Here is a 7,437-nt window from a genome sequence, read left to right on the forward strand (position 1 = left end):
CGTGTGGCTGGACGCCCTCTCTGGCGCCGTTCATGCGACCGCGCCGGGAGACGCAACGCCAAAAAACGCCGGTAGAAACGTTGAATGTGGGGCGGCCTTAATTGTTAAGACCATCGCACATGCAACGTAAAGAAGTGGGAGGAGACGAAGAAGTATTTTCATTTTGACAGGTGTGATAATTAGGCACGTCGTGTCTTAGGCGCTTGGCATTCGTTTCATTCATGGCCGCACAAAGTGAACCGTAACAACTCATACCCCAATGAAAAAAACGACGTGTAGTCCAGTCAGACAAAAGATAATCATCAGGAATTGCTCATACCCCCGTAATAAAACATAGATGCAATGGCTGAACATGAATGAAGAAACGAAAGAAAAGAATGAAGCAAAGAACAAATAAAAAAGGACGAATGAAAGAAAGAAAGAAAGGTCAAAAGAAAGAAAGAAATAGAAAAAGAAAGAAAGAACGATAAAGAACATTTAGGTAATGCATCAGGCGCTCGCATGTGTCGTTGAGGAGGTCGGCCTACAGCGTCATACATTCACTTCACACTGCGGCTCGTTATGTCTTGCGAGAAATCTCCCCCCCCCCCCATCGTATAACGTGATGCATTACCACGTGTGCAATAGGATTTCGCCTTCGAGTGTTGCAGGAGTGTAACACAGCTGCCTAGCTTCTTGTCCTGCTGATGGCGCGGCCTCCAAACTTTTATTAGCGCGTGTCCATTGCAGGAATCGGTGCAGGATGAGCATGCCATAATGAGTATGCGATACCGAACGTAGACATAGTATCTTGTACAGCATTGACGAAATAGAGAGTAAAACTTTTTATCCGGTGATGTCATGGTCTCCGAACTTTTATTTGTGAGTGTACCTTAAGCGGGAGACACACGGTCCGATTCGGCGTCCGATCCGGCATCCGACGCGCCGGAACGGCAGCCGGAATCGAGGTGTTTTGCCGGTTTTGTCATGCCGAAGCGCCGGATCGGACGTCCGGCGTGCGACAAACTGGGCAGATTTTTATCGTCCGACGCGTCCGACAACCGCACCATCGTCTGGCTGCAGCCAATGACAGCGCGGCTGGCATGTGACGTTCTCTGACGTTCCCGCCACGGAGACTGCGCTGGCTGGCCGGTTTCTCGCAGTCTTTTTTTTTTTCCTTGCCTGCTGCAGTTTGTTTCCGACACGAAATAGTTACCAGTTCAGTAAAATTATCTCTGGCGTGTGCCTGTTATGCAAAGCAGCGCCTAGCACACTAGCACTAAGCTACTGACGAGATCGGGAACCGCGACGCGAGGGCATTTCGCGGGCAGGCATCACACACCGACCGTCTGAGCGAGGCTACTCGCTTCGCTTGCACGTTTGCCCTTCGCAACGACTGCGTTGAGTAAACCAATTGTATTTAATTACGGGCGACCTAAGTGTACAGTGGTAATTGTTTTGGCAAACATAAGCGCTCTTCGACGAGCTCGGGTTGGATCATAAACGCCGTCGGCCGCGGCGTCCGCCTAGCCAGGCATACCGGCCCTATCGCTGGCTGTTAGCGGAGTCGTCAGTGGACAACGCGCTGTCATGCAGTGTTCTGTCACATCTAGAGGCATAATTTTATTGACAGTGTTCGCGTAAAGCGAAGCAGTGTTGTGCAGAGTTGTTTATATTGCGTTTCTCGACGTGAATGTGAAGTCAAGCAGGGGGGCTGGATCTGGGCGGAGCTTACGCGCCGCTCGATCTTTCGGATGCACGCACCGTGTGCCCCGAATCGTCGTATGCCGCATGCCGGAGCATGCAGGGCCGCACGTCGGATCGGACGCCGAATCGTACCGTGTGTCTTATGCTTTAATGCATTGATAAAATAATGAGCACAGCATAATAAACAGGGAATACCAAACGTGGAAACACTATGTTCTGCAAAATCGTGGAAATAGCGTAAATCTTTGGCACGCTGTGTGGGCAAAGTAATGGAGATGATGTCCTAGGACGCCTGGAGTGGTACTTGGAGTACCACGACACCTAACCTGATGCCATGGCGGGCTTTAGACGCGGACGACGGTCGATCTACAACGCCGTCGCCTTGGTCACCTACGTTCAGCATGTGAAATGCCGTAATCGCCTCTGGCTTTCTTTGTACCTCGACGTCAAAGGGGCACATGACAACGTTACGCATGAAGCCATCATCTCTGCTCTCGAAGAGGTGGGAGTGGGTGGTCGGATGTTTCAATGCATACGCAACTACCTCTCCATACGATCCTCTTAAGCCCCGAGGAAGGTCATACTTCTCTACCTTATAGCTACCGCGGCGTCCCCCAGGGCGGTGTACTTAGCCCTGTGTTATTTAATCTAACCCTAATTGCTCTCCTTGAGCACGTGCCAAGCACAGTCGGGCTATCAATGTACGCGGATTACATTTGCATATGGATGTCTTCAGTAACACGTCTTCAGTACCGAGTGAGAATTCAGAGAGCTGTCACCCATACTGCCATCTACCTCCGTAATCGAGGCCTGGAAATTTCCTCGAAGAAATGCGCACTGGTGCCATTTATGCGCAAACCCATGACAAACTACTGCGTAATGATAAATGGCCAACTAATTCCATATGATCGAACAAGTTTCTAGATGTCATAATCGACAGGGACTTGTCATGGAGCCCTCACGTGTCATACGTGAAAAAATGGCTGACAGGCATCTTCAACCTGTTCAACTATTTCACTGCCAAGACTTGGGCGATGTCGACAAGTGCTGACAGTTGAGTGAACGTCATCTAACGTTAGACGCTTCCCAAGGAGGATACCAGGCAAAGTGCATCTCTGCCCATTGTCAGCTCAACTATACGAGTGCCTGTTAACTATATTATTGCATGAACGATTATCATGACTGTAGGGCTAACCATATCTCGTACGCCTTGTTTTTATCTTGCACGCCACGTTAAGGCAGCTCCTCTATTAGCAACGAAGCAGGACCTCCTTCGTCCTCGAACCCGACGTACCTCTTTAAATTGGAACGACATTGACAGCAGGAACGGCAAGTTTATATTTTTCTTATAAGGATCCTACCTACGAAAGGCAGAATGCTGCGAACAACGAAAGATAATAACAGAGATTGCTCATAACGGTACTTCTAAAAGCTAATCGAGAGGAAGAGAACCGCAACTTCGATGATGATGCAATGAAGTAAGATTTTGCATGTTCAGATCTGAGGAAAAATTAAGAAGTCTTGTAGTAGCTGCAAGAAATTGAATCTTTCTTGCGTTTTATTTTATTTTGTAAGTATTTTAGCAACCACTCCAACTGTCCTCAATTTCAAGCACAAAGATAAGCTTTGTCCAACTCATTGAGGAAACTAGATGATCGTCCTCTGAGTGAACAGACTGTGCGAGAGCACCGTCCCCACCGATCATCGGCTCAGAAGGCAGTGAAGGCACTTTTGTGCTTAATGAGAGAGAGAGAGATAGAGATAGAGATAGAGAGAGAGAGAGAGAGAGAGAGAGAGAGAGAGAGAGAGAGAGAGAGAGAGAGAGAGAGAGACAAAAGGGAAGGAAAGACAGGGAGGTTAGCCAGTGTAAATACCGGCTGGCTACCCTGTGCTGGGGAAAGGAGTAAAGTGAATAAAAAGAGAAGGAAGAGAAGAAGAAAACAAGAAAATGCACACAGTAATGCGATGTTACGCGCAACAATAGTCAAAGGCGTTCGCACAATTCACATGTCCTTAAGAACTTGAGCAAAGCCCTTAAGGCCTTTAGTGCCGAAACCCGTCTGGACCAGTGCCCTAGAACTTTCTCTTCTGTGAAGGGGCGATTGTCCAGTTTTTCGAGCACGGTCACGAGCACTTTTCTTTGCACATTGTAACGTGGACTGTCACAGAGGGGGTGCGCGATCGTCTCTTCGCAGCCGCAGGTGTCGCAAGCAGGGCTGTCGGCCATTCCAATACGGAAGGAATAGGAGTTCGTGAATGCCACGCCGAGCCATAGGCGGCACAGAAGTGTTGCTTCCGCTCGTGGCAACCGTGGTAGAAGACGGAGTTGCAAACTTGGATCCAATCTGTGAAGACGTGTGTTCGTGAATTCGCTGGTGTTCCGCAGTGTTAGCGTAAGCTCGCGTGTGAGGGAGCGAAGACTTGTGGCTGCATCTGTTCTTGACAGCGGTATGGGTACAATCTGGGCACCATCATGGGCCGACCGGGCAGCGTCATCCGCACTGTCATTTCCCGAAATTCCACAGTGACCCGGTATTCACTGGTAGATGATGTCTGTCCCTTGTCGATTGCGTAATGGTGGAGTAGTCGGATGTCTGCGACCAATTGTACATTTGGTCCGTGGTTGAAAGGGGACAGTAGACACTGGAGAGCTGCCTTTGAATCACAAAAGATGGACCATGAATGTCGTGAATTGTGACTTATAAACTCCAGAGCAGTACGCATAGCTGCGAGTTCTGCAGCCGTCGATGATGTAACGTGAGACGTCTTGAATTTGATAGTGACAGATTGAGCGGGAAGTACCACTGCTCCAGCTGAACTATTACAGGAGACAGAACCGTCCGTGTAAACGTGAGTGCGTTCGTTGTGTTTTTCATGTAAGAATGAAAGGACGGTTTGTTTGAGGGCGACAGATGACATTTCCGTTTTCTTTTTGATGCCGGGAATAACAAGAAGGGCCTGGAGGGGATAGACTCAATGTCTGTCTGTGCACGTCTCTATACACTCTCTCTCTCTCCCTTCTCTCTCCTTAACTGCTCCCTTCCCCCGGCGTAAAGCAGCCAACCAGACTCTTGACTGGTTAACATTCCTGCCTTCCTTACATCCATCTCTCTCTCCTCGACTTCAGCGCTCACGACGCTCAATATAACCAATATTTAAGCCCTCTCTACGGTTACTGTTTTCACCAATCGCCAATTCTTTACATTCATAAAATATTATTTCCACTATATTAGATTGCTCTGCTTTTCTTGTCCCTTACCTGAGCTTTAATTTATCTACTTGCAAGTCAAGAGAGAGGGATGAAGAGGAAAGGCAGGGAGGTTAACCAGATATTAGTCTCCGGTTTGCTACCCTACACTGGGGTTGGGATATAGGGGTTAAAAAGAGGACGGAGAGGTGAGGGTAAAAAGAAAACAAAAAATTCACACACAGAGACACACACAAAGGGCGTTCCAGTTAGAGACGTTCAGAAAGTCCGGCAGATCGCAAGAAGGGCATTAGCGCTTGCACGGCCTTCTTCTGTGACGTTAAGTCCTGTCGAAAGTGTAGAATTCCTTCTTCCGATAGTGGTCGGTCGTCCAGCTGGTCGAGTTCGTGGCGAAGGAATTCCCTCTGTGGACTGTACTGCGGGCAGTTGCACAAAATATGGCCAATCGATTCTTCATGGCCACAGTGGTCGCAGGTTGCGGTGTCGGCCATCCCTATGCGGAATGCATAGGCTTTGGTAAAAGCAACGCCCAACCACAGTCGATACAGAAGCATGGCGTCCCCAGGGCAAAGCTTTGATGGGACTCGAAGGCTTGATATGGGATCAAGGGAGTAAAGTCGGAAATTGCTGAAATGTGGCTCATTGCATTGCAACGTGGTGCATTGAGACGTGGCTTCCGTTCTGCGTCAGTTCTAGAAAGTGGTATTGGTGCGTAGTGGTCCTCAGTATGGGCTGAACGGGCAGCTTGATCGGCACGTTCATTGCCGATAATCCCGCAGTGACTTGGAAGCCATTGGAAAATTATTTCATGGCCTGCATCACTTATATGGTGCATCGTCTCTGTAATCTCAAATACTAGCTGTTCGTGAGGTCCGCGTCGTAAAGGTGACAGTAGAGGCTGCGGTGCCGCCTTTGAATCGCAGAAGATCGTCCACTCGTGTGGCGGTTCATCACCGACGGTAAAGAGCGCTGCGAGCTCTGCTGCCGTCTATGATGTCGCGTGAGTCGTCTTAAATTTGATGGTTGTAACTCTCGCTGGTATCACGATTGCCGCAGCGGAGCTGTTTGGCAGGACAGATCCATCACTGTGCATATACACGTAGAGTCCCGGTAGTTCTCGTACAAAAGTAGTAATGTGAACTGTTTAAGGGCTGGCGATGATAGATCAGCTTTTTTCGTGATGCCAGGTATTAAAGGTTGACTTTTCGGCTGAGCGAGGCATCATGGAGGAATGGAAGGTCTCGCAGCCGGAGTGAAACAAGCTGGCAATGATTCATCATGTGCAGTTATCGTTTGACTGAAAGATGTGCGATGTCTGTCCGCTGGTAGAGAGGCTAGATGGTGGTGAGGAGTCCTGGCACGATGCCATCAGCGTGAGTCATTAGCGCTTCAATTTCAACGTGGGTCTTGACAAGGTGCTCTCTAGCGATTGCTATCGTAGCCACTGTTGATGTACTCTGAGGCAGGCCCAGACAGATCTGGAGCGCTTGAGCCTGAACACTTTGTATTGTGCGTAGATTCGTTTTGTCTGTGTTAGTTATTGCTGGCAAGCTGTACCGCAGAAAGACGAGAGAAAGTTCGTGCAATAATATAGTTAACAGGCGCTCGTATAGTTGAGCTGACAATGGGCAGAGATGCGCTTTGCCTGGCATCCTCCTTGGGAAGCGTCTAACATTAGGCGACGTTCACTCAACTGCTCCGCGTCAACGTCAATCGTGGAAGTTACGGTTTACCTGGAGCTCAAGTAAGCCTAATATGAGTTACTTTTACGCGCATAATGGTCAGAGTGCCCACACGCCGTGGTTTTTCTATGATTTTCCAAGGCTGAATATCTGTCCTTGTGTCAGTTCTAGCTGAATCGCGCAGGTGTAGACGAGACGGGTGTTTCGGGCCACATCTCACGATTAGCTTCAGTGTTGCAATCTGACTATAAAGCGCGCCGCTAAGTGGTACGCCTCCTAGCGGCACTCTATACGGGTAACGTGTAACGTTCGTAAACCTGCAGTACGGAATGCGCAAATGCGGGTGCACATGCTCCTTCTTCTTTTCGAGAGAGGAAAGGTTCCGACAAGGTCGTCGCAGGCGCATCATTCTCATTTTCGTCTCGAACAACAAACAACTCGACGTTACCCCTCCTCCACCTGCAACAACTTGGTATTTCTCTCTCGCATGCTTCATACACCCCGCGGTGCAGTACAGGAGACACGTGTGTAGGCATCCGTGGCCGGGAGGGGCATCCGTGACGTCGCTCGACCGAAGGTCGGTGACGGGATCCCGGGATGATCCGAGACGCGCACCGCGCCCCTGCAGACGAAGTGGAGAGGAAAGAGCGAAGGGAAGGTGACGGGTGAGAGTGGTCGGTCGGAAGAGCGAAACTGCCGTCCCGTCGCCGGAGAGAGAGTTCTTCACGCGGGGGCGGGGGGAAGCTGGAGGGGGGGGGGAGTAGTAGCGAGAGCAGCACCTACCTGTCCCCCGCCGCCCCGAGCCGGCAACCCTCTCCGCTCGGAATCTGGAGCATCCGAAGAAAGTGAAAACTCCTCCGA

This window comes from Dermacentor variabilis, chromosome 6 (genome assembly GCF_050947875.1).
Source record: "Dermacentor variabilis isolate Ectoservices chromosome 6, ASM5094787v1, whole genome shotgun sequence".
Lineage (NCBI taxonomy): Eukaryota > Metazoa > Arthropoda > Arachnida > Ixodida > Ixodidae > Dermacentor > Dermacentor variabilis.